Below are 22024 nucleotides of genomic sequence, written 5' to 3'. Positions count from 1 at the left end.
GAATGTCATCAATGCCGAGGCTGAGAAGTCCTGGGCCAGAATAAGCTAACACATAGACAAAAGCATCCAATGGCTCAAAACAATAGAGATTTATTTATTTTTGCTTCCATATCAGTTTACGGTGCTTCAAATTAGACTAGGATGGAGTTGAGGGAGTCAGAGGGGATGGACCCAGTTCTTCTGCATGTAAGATACCTTCTGATGATGCTCTTCTCATTTTCAGCATATTGTTTTCAAGACCACACCAGGGTCCCTCCATTCCAGCTGGCTGGAACAGGGAAATGGTATGGAAGTGCATGTGGGAGGTTTATATGGGCCAAATCTGACAACAACACACAGGTCTTCCTCTTATATTCCATTGGCTAGAAATCAGTCAATGGCTACTCCTAACTGCAAGGCAGGTTGAGAGGTATGGACTAATTACTTACCCAGAAAGAAGAGGAAAGTGTATCGCTGTCTAGTTAGCACTCTGTGCCCTAATGGGTAACCACACCACTTCCTTCATCATAAAAATGAGACTGATAATAATGTCCTTAGTTGTTGAATACTCATATGTTTTCTGAATTTGTATGCCTTTTGGGCATTTACTTATTTAATTCTCCCAGCTGCCTAATGGGGTACATCTTGTTGTTATCTCCATTTTACATTTCAGGAAACTGAGTCATGAGAGGTTAAATAATCTCTCCGAAGTATTTAACTAGTAGGTGTCAGAGCCCAGTTGTGAACCCAGGCTGTGTGATGTTACAATCTGAACTCTACTCATTCTACTGCCATTCTCGTTTTCTCCTTTCTGGTTATTATTTCTTCTGTTGAACCAGAACCTGCCTTTCTGTAAGCCCCGCCCCACGATCTGCTGGTCATACTTTTGTCATTGGGGAGAAATAGGTGAAGCTTATTTAGACTTTCTAACCCAGGGAAGTAGAAGTATGCGTAGAAGTCAAGAGATGCCGGGCCAGGTTGATGGCAGTGAGAATGGGAAAGGAGCAGGCGGATATAAGAGATATAGCATCCACAGGATAGCAGCTCAACCAGTGAGTATTAGATCTGAGACATAGTAAGTGCTCAAGAGCTGTTTTTGTAAGTGAAGATGTGAGTACAGAGAGAGTTCAGAGTTCCCCAGCAGTAGGGTTAGAAATAGCCACATAAGATTTACGGGTAACCTGGATGGTCTATGTCTACTCATAGATAATCAACTTTAACAGGAAACATATTAGTTTCCATTAGGGATTTCATATTTGGGGGTGGTCTGGCAATGAAGAGGTGCATGGGGACTTTTGACTCCATCTCAATCATTTAGTTTTCATTTGTTGTTTTAGAAGTACCAGTAAAATTTCATGAATCATATGAAGTTTTGAGTTAGCTCAAATAAATTTTAGAGGATGTTTGGGGCAAATAAATTGTTTACTGCTCCTGGAAGGGGACAGATTTCTTCCATTACTAATTTGTATGAATCACTTTTTAATAAACAAGAAGATGATTTTGTTTTGTTCTTTTAATACAAAATATACTTTAAAAGAAAAATAAAAGTGAAACATTTAGCAAGCAGATGTCCAAAAAATATTTTAGGAGGTATAAATTTCCACGGCCTAAAGTTTTTTTTTTTTACCTTATTTCAGAAATTTGGCCAAGACTATTGAGAGAGAGCTTTGGTTATCAAAAAAGGAGGAGGTATATTTTTACGCCCCAATAAGTATATATTATATAGCTGCTACTCAAACTGACAACTTGAAGACTTTAAAATACAACTCTCTAACCTGACAGTGTGATAAACACAGAGCCTAGGGGATCACTGCGTCAGAACGCCCCTTTTCTTCTTGATGAATGCATTAGTAAAAGGCTTAGGGATGATTTCAAGAAGTTCTCTGTGCCCTTACTGACCCATGAACTAATATTTTATTGTCTGAGGACCTGAGAGGGTTTTTCCTCTTGTGTGAAACATTGGTCCCGCCTTTTAGGAAATTCTAATAGGACTAAGAAAAGCCAACAGAGAGCAATGTGAGACAATATCTAGGATGGCATGGATAGCACCATTCTATTTCAGGTCCATGGTAGATATTACTAATTGATCACAACGTCCTGCTGCTGAGCCTGTGTAATACCCTTGCCTTCTCAGTGCCATGCTCCAAGCAGCCACTGTCAATTAGTTATAGTTTTCCAGTGAGATGAAACCCATTGTTCACCCCATGTTAGATACCTGTGTGGCTATGGAAATTTACAGAGGGAGAAAGCGGTCAGGGTGGGATTGAAAGTCTTGTGGGAGTGGATAGTAGGATACACAGAGGTGGAAATGTGTGTGGTGAGTGTGTGCAATACATACACAAAGGATAAGAGGGCAATATTACAGAGACTCAGTTGATGAATTGGGTGGTAATTATCAAGAACTTTGGTGGAAAACATGGAGCTTCCTCAAGAAATTAAAAATAGCACTACCATATCCAGCAATTCCCACTTCTGGGAATATATCCAAAGGAAATGAAACATATCTCCAAGAGATACCTGTACTCCCATGTCCATTGCCAAATTGTTTACAATAGCCAAGGTATGGAGATAACCTAAGTATCCATCATGCATGAATGGAATCTAGAAAAAAAAGAACTTTGGAAAATAAGAGTAGATCAAATTAAGAAGATACCAAAAATCACACAGAGGACTTTAGGTTTCTGGTGATAAGGATGGAGAAATGATACACTAGAAGAGAGAAGCCTGTGCACACCAAAGAGATGAGAAATGGGGTATATTCGGCAGTATAAGACAGTGAGTGTCACATGGAGGCAATTCGGTCCCCCAGGGGACATTTGTAATGTCTGGAGACGCTGTTGGTTGTCACAACTAGTGGAGGGGGTGGTTCTACTGGTGTCCAGTGGTGGAGGCCAGGGATGCCACTAAACATCCTATGATGCTGTGCACAGTTCTCCACAACAATGAACTTTCCAGCCCAAAATGTCAGTGGTGCTGAGGTTGGTAACCCTGATATAGGCTAACTGCTGTAAGAAATAACCCCACATCTTAGCGACTTAACTCAGCAAATATCTATCATGCTCATGAAAAGACCAAAGCAAGTGGTTTAGGTCAGGTGGCAATCCTGGGAGTTCTCATTCAAGTAGACACTCAGGGATCCAGGCACCTAACTTTGCGTAAAGCCATTGTCTTTTATATGTAGGCACCAAGGGAGTCATGGAAGGGGTAGGAGATTGTGTTTGTAGAGAAGTCACACTTGTTGTTACGTACCTAGGACCAGAAGTGACCCATCATTTCCACTCACATCCCTTTGGTAAGAACTAGTCATATGGCCCCACCTAAATGCAAGATGGCTAAGAAGTATGGTTTAGCTCTGTGCCCAAGAAGAAGAACTGGGTCTCCTTGAAGGTGGTCTCGAGTCTTATTCCTCTTTGAAGTCTCAACTCACTTGGGCATAGTTCACTGTCCGTGTTTCATGCATGAATGAATGGACGTGTAGAAATGAAGGTGAGAATAAAGCCTTTGTTGTTGTTGTTATTGTTGTTGGTTTGTTTCTTACTGGGTCTCCTGGAGGAGAGAATGGTGATTTAAGGTGTAGAACATGATGAGTTTTCAGTAATGGTAATATGTTCTAATAGAACCAGACCCTAAAATACTAGATAAGAGTACAGCATTGGAGATGTAGTTTGGGCAACAGTTATCAGTTGAGCAAATTTCACTGCTATATCCCTGGAGCCCAGTTCAGAACCTGGCACAGAATAGATGATTAATAATATTTTGTTGAATGCATGGGTCAGTGTATGTTTCAATATTAGAAATGAGGAAAAGAATAACTTTCCCTTTTATTACAATGGAAAGAAACCTGATGCTAATATATCTGTGTATCAGTTAGCTATTGATGCATATTAAACCACCCCAAACCTCAGTGGTTTCCAAAAATAAACACTGACCATTGGTCACATACCTACGAGTCAGCTGAGCAGTCCTTCTGGTCTTGCCTGGGCTGTCTCGTGCATATGCAGTCAGCTGTGGGTCCTGGAGGTGGCCCTGCTGATCTTGGCTACCTCTCTCCTATGTTTAGAAGTTGGCTGCGCTAGGGTGGTCATGGTGAGAAAACTGGGTTCCTTTATGTATGGTTTCCATCAGACTCTCCTGAGCTTTTCTCATGGTATGGGCAAGGATCCGTGAGAGAGAGTAGATGCATTCAAGACCTGTTAAGGTGTAGGCTTAAAACTGGTCTCATCACTTCTGCCACTGCCTACTAGCCAAAACAACGTACAAGGCCAGCTCATATTCAAGGGTGGGGAAATAGACCCAACTCTTGATGGCAGTAGTTGCAAAGTCACATTTCAAAGTGTGTGGATATGGAGAGTCTATTAATTAGCACCATCAAATAAAATCAATCAGTCACAGTGTGGAAGGAGGTTACTACATAGTATGGAAAGAGGGAACACTAACCTTGATTTGTTCACTTTTGAGCATCCTGATCTCCAGGATAATAGATGAGATTCTTAGAATAATTTCGAAACCATTTTTATTATTTGATTTGTAAAGAATTAATTAAAATTCTAGTGTATTCCCTGTACTTTAAAAATAAATATCTTTCAGACTAAGCTAATCTCCTTATATGTTAAATCCTGGCTCACCTTGCCGCGGGTGTATCCTAACCATTTTCATGTCATGATATGTAGAGAAAATAATTGTAATTTTGTGGCACATTGGAGTAAAAGGACAAGGCTGCTTGTGGTTGGGGGCACTAGCCTTGGGGGCTCTGGCTACCCCAGGTCCCACCTGGCTGGAATGAAGTCCTCCCACCTCTACACATCTATAACCTAGCAGCAGGGTGGGCTGGTTAGGATGTTCTGTAGTGGACCGAAATAATAATGAGTCCAGTGACTCTCACCACTTATTTGCAGGATCGAGCATAGAAGACAGGCCTATTGATTCTCAATCCCATGCACTTTCCATAAAACCATGTTGTCTTTAAAGATATGTCTCCAGTCAACACATGTTTATCAAGTTCCCACTGTTTGTCTTGAAATGTGCAAGGCACTGAGGGTGATGTAGAGGACGTATAAGGCCTGGTCCTTATCCTCCCTGGGGTTAGGGAAGGAACTCTCATCCACCTACTTTGGTCTCTTTTCTGGCCCAGTGTCAAGTCTAACGCAAGGCAAGGAGGCAAGTGCCAATCTCTTCCGGAGTTGCAAGCTTTGCATAGTCTTCCTCCTCTGCTTTAGTAACTGAATTTCAACACAAGTTAATCCACAGAAGCACAGGAAAAATAATCAGTTTACTTAAGAATCCCTGACAAGATAAGGCAATATGAGGCTTGTATAGCCCAACGCAGGAGATCCTCTGGTTCTGCTACTTCTGCATTATTTTAAATATGTTCATTCCCTGTGATAAAATTACTACTAATTATTTACTAGTTTATTGTTGGGAGAGGGGAATCACTTACATATTACTACATAGTAAGCCACTTTAAAAGAACTCAGTAGTTCCACATAAAAAGGAATGAAATTGGGTCATTTGTAGAGACATGGATGGACGTAGAGACTGTCATACAGAGTGAAGTAAGTCAGAAAGAGAAAAACAAATATCGTATATTAACGCATATTGTGGAACCTAGAAAAATGGTACAGATGAACCGGTTTGCAAGGCAGAAACAGAGACAGATGTAGAGAACAAACGTATGGACACCAAGGGGGGAAAGCGGCAGGGGTGGTGGTGGTGGTGGTGGGATGAATTGGGAGATTGGGATTGACATGTATACACGAATATGTATAAAATAGATAACTAATAAGAACCTGCTGTATAAAGAAATAAATAAGTAAAATAAAATTCAAAAGTTCAAAAAACAAACAAAAAAAAACCCCCCAGAAAACTCAGTGGCTCCAAGCAAGGTCAAAAAACTTTCTGGAAAGGGTCAGGTAGTATTTTCAGCTTTGTGGGCCATATGATCTCTATCACAACTATCCACCTCTGCCATTGTAGTGCTAAAGCAGCCCTAGGAAATACATAAATGAATGGGAGTGGCTGTGTTCCAATCAAACTATTTATGGACACTGTGATTTGAATTTCATATAATTTTTATGTGTCACAAAATCTTCCTATGGTGTTTTTTTCCTGCCCTTTAAAAATCTAAAATCCATAAATAGCTGGCTGGTGGATGAGTTAGGTGGCAGCTGGATTTTGGTCTGCAGGCCATACTTCATGGCCTCCTGGCCTAAAAGGACCATCATTACCACTTTTTAGTCTTCAGGTTTGTGCATGGTATAGCGTGGGTAGGGGTGTGGTGGGCTGATGTAAGCTTGTGCCCAGTGACTTTGCTTCAGGCTCTGGATCCAGCCAGTCTTGGCTTCTCACCAGGTGAAGGATAATGTTCTCATTTGTGTGTTCATTTTGGGGCTCAGGCTTAGTGGCAAAAGCTCCTGAGTGAGGCTCTTTTCATGGCCATGGCCATAGCACAAGAGAGCAAGCCTAGTCACCCAGGCGTGTTAGTTGCCTCATTCAGGCTAACATTCCACTGGTCAGAACAAGTCACGTGGTGGAATTTGAAATCAACAGGCAGGAAAATACATTCTTTAATGAGAGCGACTCCATACATTGTGAATTCAGGAAACTGTGAAGAAATGGGGCTATTAATGTGATCTACATTCCTTTTCTTTACTGAAAGGTGTAATGATCTCCACCTTATTTTTCCTCCAACTTTATTCAAGACAGAAAAGAAAGGAATATAAAAAACTAAAAATAGAACTACCATACTACCCAGCAATCCCACTACTGGGCATAAACCCTGAGAAAACCATAATTCAAAATGAGTCATGTACCACAGTGTTCATTGCAGCTCTATTTACAGTAGCCAGGACATGGAAGCAACCTAAGTGTCCATCAACAGATGAATGGATAAAGAAGATGTGGCACATATATACAATGGAATATTACTCAGCCATAAAAAGAAACGAAATTGAGTTATTTGTAGTGAGGTGGATGGACCTAGAGTCTGTCATACAGAGTGAAGTAAGTCAGAAAGAGAAAAATAAATACCGTGTGCTAACACATATATATGGAATCTTAATAAAAAGAATGGTTCTGAAGAACCTAGGGGCAGGACAGGAATAAAGATGCAGATGTAGAGAATGGACTTGAGGACACGGGGAGGGGCAAGGGTAAGTTGGGATGAAGTGAGAGAGTGGCATAGACATATATACACTACCAAATGTCAAATAGCTAGTGGGAAGCAGAGGCATAGCACAGGGAGATCAGCTCAGTGCTTTGTGACCACCTAGAGGGGTGGAATAGGGAGGGTGGGAGGGAGACGCAAGAGGGAGGAGATATGGGGATATATGTATATGTATAGCTGATTCACTTTGTTATAAAGCAGAAACTAACACACCATTGTAAAGCCATAATACTCCAATAAATATCTTTAAAAAAAGATTGAATTTTATACTTAAATGGGTGAATTGTATGGTATGTGCATAGTATCTCAATAAAGTTGTTACATTAAAAAAAAAGGAATAAATAATCCATCTTAGATCCTTTCCAGAGAGAATAGCTTCCTGTGACTACTACTCTTAATCATTTGCAGGAAAATGCCATTTATAATTTTGCCTTCATTTGATATCACTTTTACTGGAAAGTACACATTACACAGTTTTGACTGGGCATTCCATGGCCTAATCTGATACACTAAAGGTCAACCAAATGTTTTCTGTGAGAGGATTTCAAACCATCAACTGCTGTCTGTGAATAGCCTTTGTTTAGCATCTTAAGATTCCCCGTTACCCCAGAGGTCCTCTTGTTCTGCACGCTGGAGGTGAGAGGAGTTTATTCCTGGAAGTGGGGTCTATGAAACCACTGGACCTTTTCCTGCAATGGCTGTACCCACGTCATTAGCCGAGGGCTGTTTCACACAGCTTTTTTTTTTTTTTTGCCTTTAGCCACATTCCTTCCACTTCACCATTTGTTGATGCAACTTTTAACACAGGACAATGTGTCTTATATTTTTCTAACCTTTCTTACTTTCTGGATTTCTTTTCTGATAATCTTCTGGATTTTAGACATATGACTTTAAATTCCTGAATAGAACATTTCTCAAAACAGCACCACTTTTTTTTTTAGCATGCACCCTGAATTTTAAAAATAATAAATCAATGAACAATCATCTCCCTGCAGCAAAACATTAAGGAGGACTAAGAATGTGAACAGTCAACCTGCCAGGCTGGGAGGGTCACTTAGCTTTGCAGGACCTCAGTGTTTGCATCTGAAAATAAAAGTCACTCCCAACTTGGAAATTATGTGATTCTGAGGTGCCACAAAAAGTACAAAACTGAAATTCTATATAGCATTTGAGATAAAAATTCCAAGAAATTATTTTTATCATCTGGATATAGGCCATATATTGGACCAAAAAACATTATTTCTTGATCCCCCAGGTTCTTCCCTTCTTTTCTACTGCCAACCCTTCCTGGTCCTAGGTACCAAAATCTCAAATTTTATTTTCTTTAGCTGGTAAGGTGACATGAGTCTTTGATGAGCTTCTCATGGACAAATGTATGTCTCCCCCAAATTCATATGTTGAAGTTCTCTCAGTGTGACTGTATTTGGAGTAAGGAGGTAATTAAGGTTAAATGAGGTCATAAGGGTGGGGCTGATCCGATAGGATTAGTGTCCTTATAAAAAGAAACATCAGCAAGCTTGCTCTCTCTCATTCTCTCTGTGTGCACACACAGAGGACAGGGGACATTCCCCTAACTTTACATTTTCATAGTTAATTACATGATACTGGGTATGTCATGGAGAAGAAATCCAAAAGAAAGTATACTTTCCCTTTTGATCTAGATAATATATACAGCTACAACTATGGCAAGACTTCTTGTGATATATTTAGTAGTTAAACCTTCAAGAAAGCAGCATGGTGGTTGAGAGGGGAAACCCTGGAGCCAGAGCGTAGGGTAGTTAGATCCTTGCTCTCCTTCCCACTAGTTGTGTGAGTTGGCAAGTTGCCCAAATTCTCTATGCTTGGTCTGTAAAAAGGGGGAAATAATTACATCTACTTCATAAGGTTGCTATGCAGATTAAATGAATTAATATTTGTAAAATATCTAGAATGGTATATTACACACAATGTGCATGATCTCAGTGCTTGATAAATAGAATAAAATTAAGCATAGAGAGCTGTGAAATGTATTCATCCATACAAACAAAACTAGAGAAAAAGTGTGGGGGAGGCATTTGGAGTTTATGTGGTAACTCCTATATGGGATTGGGGGATTCTGTGAAAACCTTGCTATTTCTCCCACAAAGACAGGAATGGTGAGACCATGATAGAGGCAAGGGAGGGGTAGAGAGTGGGTAGCCTAGGTGTCTGGGTGTCAGCTGTAACTTTGCCACTGGCTGCCCTTGAGCCATCAAGTCACCTCCCCTTCCTGGGGCCTGCTTCTTCATCTGTCTAGAAATAGTTGGACTAGATCTGTGTAGTGGCTTACTCCAAGACTAGAAAAGATCTTTTGTGATCCTAAAAGCCCATTGGACAATGCTGTTAGGTCTCATTGGTTATGGTTTAAAATAAAAGGTTTTGCTTAAGTGGGAGGCAAAGGATAAATGATCCTAAATATTTTAAGAGGTAAGAAAAATGAAAAATGAGAGAAAATATAGAGAGATATTGGTACCCAGAAGCTTGAAGTATTATGCCAAGATCGTTTCAGTTGTGAGCATTGGGCACAGGGGTGGGGGAATAATTTTTAAATCATTGAAATTTGTCTAATGACACCTTTATAGCCGCTCTTGGTAGAAAAATATTCCTAACCTGACTCTACATATTCAAAGATTTGAAGACTGGGAAAATGGTGGCCACTATCATAGGGTGAAAGAATTTGACCTGAGGACCTTTAAGAGACTTATTGGTTGATATCCCTGTTTATTCCATACTCCCTGCTCCATAAGGTGACCATTGTTGGATGGGGGACCATGCAGCCTCAAGACTTACTCTGGATTTATGGGTCTTCCAGGTGACTCTACAGGGTGTGGTTGCAGTGGTATAATGTGTTGCGTCCAGGTGGCTTAAATGGTACAGATGTCAATGCTGCACCCAGATTATAAGTGTGTGTGTGTGTGGGGGGTCAATTGATCTAGACCAAGGTTGCTCAACATCAATGCTATTGACACTCAGAGGCAGATAAGACCTTGATGTAGGGCTGCCTTGTGCACCGTAGGATATTTCACAGCATCCCTGCCCTCTACCAGCTAGATGCCAGAAGCACCCACCCCTGACACACACACACACACACCAGTTGTGTCTGGAGGCAACCAAAACTGTCTCCAGATATTGTCACATGTCCTCTGAAGGGCACAGTCGTTCCTGGTTGAGACCCACTGCCCTAGACTGAGAATCAGATGGCCTGCTGTGTCATTAAGTATCTGAGTGACTTTAGGAAGGTCCTCAACCTTTGTGAGCCTCAGTTTCTCACCTACAAAAATGGGGGTTAAAATCACTAACTTGTGGGCACTCTGAAGGACTGAGAATTCATGTAAGTGAAAATGCATATTAGACATAATTATGCTGTGCTTTTTAAAGACACAAATGCAAATTTCCATACCATAGGAATAGTAGAGGCCCAAGACATAAATATCCCTGTCAACTGGACAGATATCCCTGGTTTTAAAGATGTGTACAGTAAGATGTAGAATCTTTCACGCTTGAGTGTACCCTCTAGTAACTGCTTAAAAGCTGTGCTGCCTTCTACATCCCATGTGCCACCCTAAGGTCACATGGGATGTAGAGTGTAGGCGAAGAATTCACCCTGTAAAGAGCAGTTGTCAGCTCCCCCTCCCTGATCATAAACATTCGTGTTCCTTTGTAGTAGAACACTGAGTCATAGACTGCCAGACATTTCTCAGGAACTCCTCTCCCCTTTAAGATGAGGCTTTTTATACTCAACTTTCACCACTGAATAACCGGTAGGGATTCAGGAGTATATTAATAGATGAGGCTCAATTAAACAAGTATTTTTGAGTCCTACAAGGCTCTGTGCTTGGTAAAAACAGTGGTGAAAACAAAGATGATTAAAGACACATTCTGCTAGAGTAGGGAGAAAAAGCTTACATATAGACAATGCTAATAAAAGAGCGAAAGACACAGGCTGAAGAGAAGAACTGATACTTCCAACTGAGGGCTGTGGGTAATCCGGGGAGAATTGTGGGAGGAAGAGGCATGGATTGGGGTTTTCTAGGTTGCATAGAATTAATGTAATCCCCACTCAGGTTATTCTGTATTCTCAAGTTCATGACTCTGTTCCATTTATATGTTTGACTTACCCAAGTATAAATTGAGGGTAATGCACTCTAACTTGTCCGGGTTACCTCCTACAGTGAAACGAGAGCTCGTAGGTAGAATGCACTACAGTGGTGGGTAGAGTTCTTATTGAGTGGCTGGTCACCTCCATTAGTCCTTCCCTCATGTGTTGCTTTTTAGGGGGAAGATTTCAGGGAAGCTTCCATGTTTGTTGAATAAAAGCCATCCAGACCTATCAGTCATTTTCTACTTTGAAAAAAATAAATCCAACCTTCTTCCAGATGTCTTCATTTACTAGGACTAGGGAGAAGTATGAAAAAGAGCACCCACTAACTTTGGGGTTTACTCTTCCCATTAGGGCTTTCCCAGTGTGGCATCTGAAATATCTCTTTAACTTCGTCTGTGGCTGTTAACCACTTCAATTCATTTTTTTCACTATATGTTTACCTCCAGGAAAGGCATGAAACCACTATCCCCCATTCACTGGCCTTTACTGAATCTCTCTTCAGCCTTATGTCTCCTGGCTAAGTAAGCAATGAACGTGTATGTGTTTTCCTCATTTGGCTAAAGACTTACTTGTACAGCACTTAACTACATCTTGTGAAGGATGTAGTTGGGTTTTAATCAATACTTTGGATTGCATCTTGTTAATAGCTACTTGATAAGCAAGTTTAGATACAAGGACTTAAAAGAGTTCTAGAATATTTAATTATATATTTAAGACAGTGGTTCTTAACTGGAGGAGACATTTTTGGTTGTCCCGACTCGGAGTGGGGTACTACTGTCATCTGGTGGGTAGAAGTCAGGAATGCTGCTTAACATATTACAATGCACAGGACCACCCCACAGCAATGAATTATCTATCCCCAAATGTAAATAGTACTGAGATTGAGAAATCCTGATTTAAGATGTACACCTGATTCCCAAGGAGGCTTAACAAAGTAAACATAATAGACAAAAAGCAATTACAAATAAAAGTATAACTGAAACAAAAGGAGCAGAAACATAGATGTCACCATGGTCCTGAAGTGACTTAGTCATTTGGGCTAAACATTTGATTGAGTTTGGAATTTCGTGACAAATGAAAAAAAAGGCGGGGGGCAGAAACAGAGTTCTTGGGTTTCCAAAAGCAATCTTTAATATAAAAGTTAGTCAGCAAAGACCACCTCCTCGCCCCCGAATTCAAAGAGAAATATATCTTGTAGGGTTTTATGTATGGGACATTGTGTAATAACATAGACATATTTTCAACCGTGGTTTTACCAAAGACACGTATTGTGTGTGTGTGTGTGTGTGTGTGCATGCACAAATGGATATTTCTGGTCTCAGCTCACATTAGTCTTGTGAAATTAAAGGCATTTCTTTGAGCAACTGAACCCAAATATCATTTGGGTATTGTCTTTGCTTGTGATCTAACAAATCAGGTGTAGAGTCTCTGAAGATCCGAGAGAGAGATGGCTGACATTTCCATCAGGCTCTGGGACTCTCTCTCTGGGTTATCAAGTGACTTCAGTGAGTTTTTGGTAAGGGCTAAAGAGTAATCAGTTCATGATGGAATTGTCTGATGAGCACCCAAAGTGCTTGCTTGAGCTTATTCTGTAGCATTTATTTTTGGTCTACTTTGGATCATGCAGTATGTTAGTGTTTGGGCACACAAAGGTGATTAAAATGTGCTCCCTGTCCTCAAGCAGCAAAGAGTCTAGACTTCTTCCCTGGCAAGAAGATCTATAAATAATCATGAATTAATACACATAGTAGAGGGATGTGCAGTGTGCCATAAGTCAGAGGAGCAGGTGATGAGTTCTGTCCCAGGGATGTAGGGGAAGGTTCAGTGAGGAAGTGAGATTTGAACTGTGTGGGTTACTGAAGAAGTCTTCACAGAGTTTATTTATAAACATTTTATTGATATATAAAATACATGCAGAAAAGTGTATAAATCATAATGCATCCCTGGCTCTATTTTCACAAAGTGGACCCACGCATGTAACCAGCACTTGATCAAGAAATAGAGCATCACCAGAAATAGAACCCCAGAAACCCCTCACACCCTCTCTTCCAGTAATTATCTGCCCCCAAAAGTAACCGCTGTCCCAACTTCTAACCATATAGATTAGTTTTGCACTTTATATAAATGTAATCGCATGTTACATGTTATTTTGTGTCTGGCTTTAACATTATTTTCGTGAGATTCATCCAGGTTTTCATCTGTAGTTGTAAGTCACTCATTTTCATTTCTGTGTAGTATTCCATTGTATGAATATACCACAATTTATTTATCCATCCTACTATGGATGAACATTTAACTTAGTTCTAGTTTTTGACTATTATAAGTTGTGCTTTTATGTGTATTCTTGTACGTGTTTTTTAGTGAACACATTTATATACTCCCATGTGTATATACCTAGAAATGGAATTGCTGAGGCTTAGTATACATATATATTTTGAAAAAAATGCTTATTTTTGCTTCCAAATCTTAAGTTGGGGGGGTTTAATAAAAAGTTTTTTAAATGTTCTTAGGAAAAAGATATTTTTATTCTCAGGGGGGTACAGCATAGTAGGCTAGTCAGGTGATAGTGGGGACACAGACACAGAGAGGGAGCCCCCATAGATGAGGCAGGTGGACCACGGCAGTGATGACGGAGAGTCTTGGAAGTGTCTTTCAAAGAAAGAAAGGGCCCAATAAATATTTATTATCTGAATAAAAAGAAGACAAGGTGGACCAGGTGACTCTTAATGCCCTTTCAAGTTGTCTTATTTTGTAAAATCACCTACAGGGAAGTTTTTACAGTTGATAAGGCGATTTTCTCCCTTCTTCAGATATCCTCCTATGCTAAAGACTTTGTTGGGAGATACTGTTACTCTTCTAATGAGAAAATTATAAGCAGAAAAACAAAACAAACCACAACAACCTAGGTCTGAATCAGTCTTTGAGGAGAAAGCTGGTGCTCGCACACATGAACTTCAGAATATAGCTCAGTAAATCTTCCTGCTTCAAGATTGTTTCCAGCTGAAGTCATGCTTGGCAAAGCCAGATGCCTCAGAATGTAAAGATGGCCTTTGTCCAGGGGCAGACCTCCATGCGGCTCCTTCCCCTTCCCGTTTGCATCCAGCAGTGCCTGGGAGAGGCTGGGATCAGAGTCCCTTCAGGCAGTAAGAATGAGATGGAGGAAAAACAAGACCATTAACCCTGGGAACCAGAGGTCGGGGATCCTGGAGCCCAGGGTAGCAAGGAGATGTGAGAAAATGGGTCATTTTATAAACACCTAAAAGAGGAACCTTTGCTCTCAGGAGAGGAATTACTGGGGAAAAAATGTCAGAGGATCTCTGAATCTTGGAGGCCCCCGGAAGGGACATTGAGAAGGAGAATGAGGACACGCCATTTTGTTTAAGAAAGGAAAGTAGTGTAGAAGCACAGGACTACTATTTTGAAGATAAATGAATTAATAGAAAAAGAATCCTATGATATGTTTAGAAGGAAGAAAAACTCTGCTTGATGAACTTAAGGAAACATTTTCATAAATATAAACTTCGCAAATATCTTCAGATCAAATGCATGACTGACTAAAGATGAATGATCCCGAATTCGACTATAAACACTAAGGTTATGTCTACACACAAAAGTCGGCCTGACTCAATGCATTAGGGGGAGAAAAGATTAAGTCAATAAAACAACCAATTCTTAAAGTGCCAAGTACCTGCTTTGCCTGAATGTTTTAGTTTCCACTTGTTTTGCCAACCTGTAGACACAGCCAGAATATATTACGACAACAGAAATATCTCGTTCCAAGATGTTATTTTAGTTACTGGGACAGGGATAGGGACAAGTGCATTCCTACATATAGCTCAGTTGATGGGTAAAATCTTTAAATCTTAAAATGTTTACCAGAAGTTGCTAGAGGCCCTGACCAAATGCAGCTAGGTATATTCATTTTAAAATGCTTCCAGAAAGTGCTGTTTTACCAAATGGCTACTAAACATGGCCAGAAATAATTGGGGTCGCTTTTTCTATGTATGTCTACTTTTATTTCAACAAAACCAAATATTCCTTGAGAGCTGGGACAATATATTACCTTTAAAAAATTTATCCTCCCCCCACAAATGCTTCAATATAATCAAACTTTGGTTTACTTTTTATTGTTTACTCTGTGGGGTGAGTGTTACTGTGCTATGGTTATGATGAAATAGCGTTCCAAGGAGTGAAATGAGTAGTCTACGGTCTTGGGGCAGGGAGAGTACAGACAGGTCTTAAATTGGGTCTCACGGTGTTTTTACCTTGACATCCCCACTGGACTTGGGTCCATTTATGTGCTTTGGTTTCAGTAACACAAGTGTAGATGTCTGTTCATGTAAGAATGCTGTAAAAATGGTATTAATACGTATAATAATTTTTGCTAGTTCAAGATAATCAGAATGCATTTAACCAGAATGAATCATTCTCAAATGTCAATGCTAATGAAAAGCACATGGTGATTCTGTGAATCTCACTCATTTGTCGGAATATAAAGTTAGCACAGTAGCTTTCTTACGAATCTTATAATAGCAGATATAACATAATAAATCTTATAATAAGCAGAACTTGTTACTATGATAATGAAATATTATAAGTACAAAAAGACAGGATCTGCATAAGAAATCTCCCTGTGTATCATCCAGGCTGCTTTTGGCTGCACGTAACAGAATATATGATGGAAAGTTGCTTAAACAGTAAGGACATTTTTAATCTCACCTAGGCACTGTATTAGTTATCTATTACTATATAGCAAATTACCACTAACTTAGTGGCTTAAAACAATATGTATTCATTATCTCACAGTTTCTGTGGGTCAGGAGTCCAGACACAGCTTAGCTGAATCCTCTACTTCAGGATCTTTTACAAGGCTGCAGTCAAGGTGGCACCCTGAGCTGGGGTCTTATCTGAAGGCTCAACTGGAGAAGGATACATTTATAAGCTCACTCTGGTTGTTGGCAGAATTTAGTTCCTCAAGGGATGTTTGACTGAGGGCCTCAGTTTCTCACTGGCAGCTGACCAGAGGCCATCCTCGCTTCTTTGGCACCTCAGAACACTCAGTGAATGAAAGAGGACATTTAAACCTTTACTATTTTGACAGGAATCCTTTATTAGAAAGTCAGGCTTTCCTAGCAGACTTCCCCTCAGGTCTCATTTGTCAGTGCTGGGTCATGTGCCCATATTTATATTGCAGAAGAGTCTGGGAAATTAAGTGTGAGTATGTGGCATTTTTGCCCTTAGCAGAGACAAGTCTCTGCCAGCAAGGAAGGCATGTGGAAGACAGGTGTTGGGGACTTGCTGTTGAGGAGGCAGTAAATGTCTACCATAGGCACCAGTTACTAAGGGACAGGCTTTTTCAGGGACATGTGTCAGTAGTCCCGTTTCACATAATGGCTGAATTCTCTGCCTCTTTTCTCTGGTCTCCTTGCTTGAGACATTTATTCATATAGAGTGCTGTGATGTCATAGTAGTTTTAGTTGGCTCAAATATTATTGTAAAACAAATGCAAACATAGGTTCTGAAGCTGCCCAAAGTTCCCTATCATTATGATTGTTTTTAACCCAGTGTTTCTTAAATAAATTATTAAGCTAGCTATAAAATTCTTCTTCTCAGATTTCTTATCTGTAAATGTTTGTCTGTTTTTTTGTCATTTCACACAAAAATGGTTCTTTGATGGACCATTAACTTCCAATCATCTAAGCCATTTATTTAGACATGCAAAGATAATCATTAAAAGAAAAGTACAGATGGTAGTATGAGCCTTTGCTCTACCCTCAGCTCCTACCTCTTCAGCCAAAGCCTCCAGATAAGTGCACGAAAGGTGTGTTCGTTACCAAAAAATCTCCTCTGTAATCAGAGCTGGAGCCTGTGACCATCAACACCTTCCAGACCTCCTTGCAAGTCCCTCAAATCCTGGTGACCACCTCCCACAGGTGAACATATGACCAGCCAACTTGACCAGCCAACCTAGCTGACCCCCAGGAGCTTGACTGCACTCCTTTTGTAGTACCACTCCCTTTGGTAGTCACACTGCAGTTTGTTCTTGCAGAACTTCCTTTCACACTTGCAGAAGCTAAATCATGTCTCTTTCCACCCTATAATTTGCTGTTGGTGGTCTGGACTCTGACTAAGCTCTATTTGTCCTTTTCGAATGGAGTCATATCTATTAGGCCCATTTGCGATGACCTTCTGAATCCTGCTTCTGTAATCTCCCTTAATTACTGTATTGCTCAGCGTTGTGTCAGCCACAGGCTTTTAAAGCATGTCCAGGCATATTATTTGACTGAGCCAGTGCTCAGTTATGTCCCAAATGGTCTGACCATTTTGTGGGATTTTAAAAGAAAACACGCTAGAGGGAAAGCAGTGATTTTTATTAGTTCACTTAATGCAGTGGTTCTCAACCTGGTGGGAGGGGAGAATTTGCCCCCCAGACGACAGCTGGCAATGTCTGGAGACATTTTTGGTTGTTAGAATGGGGAGGGAGGTTGTGCCGCTGGCATCTAGTGGATAGGTCCCAGGGATGCTGATAAATACTCTACAGGACACAGGATGCCACCACCCCTGCAACAAAAAATGAGCCAACCCCAAAGGTCCATACTGCCGAGGTTGAGAAATCTTGATTTAATTTAAGAAATGGCATCTAGTTTTGTATGGGAAATTTTATACAGCCTTATTTGGTCAATTTGATATGAATTTCTATTAAATATTTTTTATGTTTAAATGTAGAGCCCACGTCTTGACAGTTTCCCACATCTTTGTCTCATTTCTCTCTTGAGCAATTCTTGCTATTACATCTGGACCCCATAGCTGAACTCCCTGCCAACACCCTCAGGATTCTGACTCTCCTCTCCATAACCCAAACCAGTGGTAGTTGAGAGCACAGACAGGTCACACCAAGGAGTAGTCAGGTAAGAAAGCTGCGTCTGTGGACACTTGCCACCAATCCTGCTGGACTCAGTGCTGCTTTTGCCCCCATGAATAATCCCTCATTGCCCTGTGATCCTCTGTCACTTTCTACAGATTCAGAGTGCTGGTCAGGATCATCTGATTGGCTAAGCCTGGTTCCCATGACTGAGTCTGAGCTTTTGGGATGGGCTCTAAGACCAAGGGATTCATATCCTTAATCCACCCAATAATTCCCATCCCTCATCACCATGTTGATTCCCCAGAAATAACTACTGTTAACAGTTTGTTGACTATTTTTGCAAACATTTTCAATGCATGTACAGACATTTATTGTGTGATATACTTTTTATATTATAATGCACATGTCAGTTAGGGTTGGCTAAGCTGTAATGATACTCCCATAATTCAGTGGCTTAAAGAATAATGAGATTTATTTTTCCTTCATGTCAAGGCCTGATATGTGTAGTCCAGGTTGGTGGGCAGCTCTGCTCTAGACAGTCATTTGGGGACCCAGGATGACTGTGTCTTTGCCATCTTCAACACGTGGTCCTCCAGGTCACTCTGGTAGTCACCATTCCACCTACTGAGAAAGAGTGAAATGCAGCATGAAGAAGGCACACGACCTAACTTAAAGGACAGGCTTGGGCAAGAACCTAGTTGCGTGGCCATACCTAACTGCAAAGGGAGCCAGGAATCGAAGTGTAGTTGGGCACTTTGTTTCTCTCTGTCTCTCTCTCAACATAAATAGGACCACATTATGTAAAAACTGTACTATACCTTGAACATTGTCCATGCTAATACATATAAAGATGCCTCTTTTTAAAAGAACTATAGTAACTTGAATGCACGGATTGTGTATTTTTGATTCTCATGAGGCAAGTGTGTAATTTTTTCCCCCTGGAGGGGCTCTTTTGAGCCCTTCAGTCTGACTGTTGATTGAATGCTCAGCACATATAGGACTTGGCCAACATATATTAGTGCTTTTTGAGTGACTGGTTAGGTTTTCTTTTCTTCAGTCATTCTTTTCTGGTATAGAAATTTGCATTCTGATATAGAATGTTTGCTTTGTAATTCTCCAAAATCACATATTAAAGAATTGTTCATTTGTTCTGTTTATTATTGCACTGTTAAGTAACAAGGGTAATTAAGATGATACATAGCACATTGTATTCTATTTTCCAAGAACTGGAGACAAGTCTAAATTCCTGTGATGTCTGTTGCTAGTTTGCTTCTACACTGTTGACATACCTTAGAAGAGGCGAGGATGGCTGAAGAATAACATAATGCCCATTTCAATTCTGACCTTGACTGCTTCATCCTCGCCCTTCACTGTTCTTCTTTGGCATTACAATTTTAACGTTAAATATTCTTTTTTGAAAATTTGATCTCAATGTTGATATTCTATGTATGAATTTTGACAAGTCGAATTCATGCTTAAGCAAAACAATTTTAGTATGGTTTCTTTCCACCTCTACCAATCATTTTAAAAGAAAGAAGAAAAGGTAAAAAGTTTGTAATAGGCATTTCTAGGTTTGGGTCTTCCAAAGGCTGTGAATAGTCATAAACTGTCAAACAGAAGCAGACCTGGACATCAATTGCTATCTGAAACACTGCCACCATCTGGGACAACTTGTTCCAAATCGTCTGTATTAGTTTCCTATTGTAGCATAACAAATTACCACAAATTTAGAGGCTTAAAGCAGCACACAGTTATTAGTTCAGTCTCCCTGGGTCAGAAGTCCAGGCATGGCCTAACTGGGTCCTCTGCTCAGGGTCTCACAAGGCTGCAGTCAAGGTGTCACTGAGCTGCATTTCTTTCTGGGGCTCAGAGTCCTCTTCCAACTCACATGGCAGAATTTAGATCCTTGTGGTTGTAGGACCAAGTTCCCGGTTTTCTTGCTGGTGGTTTGCAAGGGACTATGCTCAGCTTCTGGAGTGCAGCCACATGGCTCTTTCACAAACTCTCTCACAGGCCTCCTAACATGGCAGCTTACTTCTTCAAAGCCAGCAAGGGAGAGTCTGCTGCTCCAGTCTGCTAAGGTGGAGTTCTATATAGCGGAACATGATCATGGGAGTAGCATCCCATCACCTTTGTCATATTCAGTTGGTTCAAAGTAAGTCCCAGGTTCTGCCCACACACAAGGGGAATGGATTATACAAGGGTGTGACTCATCAGGGGTCATCTGAGGCTGTGTCTGCCACATTGCTTTTGTGGTTTAACTCACTGCCTTCTTTCCATTTAATCTCCAGTGCTCCTCTGATGCCTGTCAGGTGCCTGGTTTGAAACCTCCACCTGTCTGGTCCACACAGTATCTGAGTTCTCACCTGCTTCCTGATTACCTTTTACCCTGAATTTCCAACACCTCCATAAAATGCATCCCTCTGCCTGTCTCCATGATCTTCTCTTCTCTGTGGTCAGGTCACTGATCCCTTGACCCCATTTAGTGTTCCTTTTAGTGTTCTATTTAGTCCTCCCTTTAGTGTTCAAACACAACATGGGTAAAATCAAACTGATGCTGTTATGTTGAATACCTCCTCCTTCTAACGTTTCTACTCATCTCAGTGGTGTGATCATTCTTCAGGTCACCTGAAGAGAAAACCAGAAAGTTATCCTGGACTTCTCTCAACCAGGGGTCAGCAAACTGTGACCTGTGGGCCACATCTGATCCACATGCCTGTTGTTATACCTAAAGGTTTACTGGGGCACAGTCATGCCTATTTAAGTACTGTCTATGGTTGCTTGTACACTACAATGGCAGAGTTGGGTAGTTGCTACAGAGACTGACCTACCAAGCTGAAAATATTTACTAGCTGGAAATATTTGCTATCTGACTCTTTATAGAAAACATTTGCCCACCTGTGCTCTAGAATAAAGAGGACCAAGTTTGTTTCTTTGTCATTTAAAATTCCAGTAACCCCCATTCTTTCCAACCCGTTACTCTGGCCAGTACTCACCCTAGTTGACTCTCTTGTTATCATATACCTGGATTGACAGAGTCATCTCCTAATTGGGACCCAGAAGCTAGTTAGGTCTCTTCCCCTTTGGAGCCTTTGTTGGACTGCTATTTTTTGGGCATCAGAGGCTCTTCCCTATCTGGTTTCAAATTCTTTTTTCTCTCTCTTTACCTATGCTCTTTAATAGAAACCCATCTTCCCCAGGCAGGCTGACGGAAAACACTAGCTCAGAGACTTTACCCAGTTTTACCTGTGTTAGGGGGTGATTCATTTAGCACTTCTCATAAATTGTACAGATTTAATAGTTTTCTCTTACCCTATATAAACCTTCCTCTGTAGATTGTAAGCCCATTGCACAAAAGAAGTGTGTCATATGCTTTGCATCTGGTAAAATGCTTAGCATCAGACTGAGCTGGAAAGGAGGTGTAGGAAATAAAAACTGTTGGTAGGTCTGTGTGACAAACTGCCTTACTATTTAAAAAAAATAAAGCTTTGCTCCATTTTATGTTATTTCTAATGGTGGTGATATTTTTTAAAATTTTACTTTAAATAAATACAAACATACAAAAATGGTTGCAATGATGTATAGTACAAAAAACTTTTCCCTAAACCATTTGAGAGTAAGTTGCCGACGTGGTGCCCTTTCATTCCTAGTACTTTAGTGTGTAATTCCGCTAAGAAATGACCACAATAATCAAAATCAGGGAATTAACATTGATATGTTACTTCCATTTATTCCCTGGGCCCCATGCATGTTTTTTTTTTCAAGACAAAAATCAATTTATTGTTTTGTTCTCATCTCTTCTCAAACTTAGTGCAGTTTCACTTACGTTCAGTGTCCAATATTTTACAGCGCTTGATTAAAAGTTACGCACTACAACATATAAAATAGATAAACAACA

This window comes from Mesoplodon mirus (genome assembly GCF_964341445.2).
Source record: "Mesoplodon mirus genome assembly, chromosome: X".
NCBI classification, from domain to species: domain Eukaryota; kingdom Metazoa; phylum Chordata; class Mammalia; order Artiodactyla; family Ziphiidae; genus Mesoplodon; species Mesoplodon mirus.
This window is presented reverse-complemented; position numbering follows the sequence as displayed.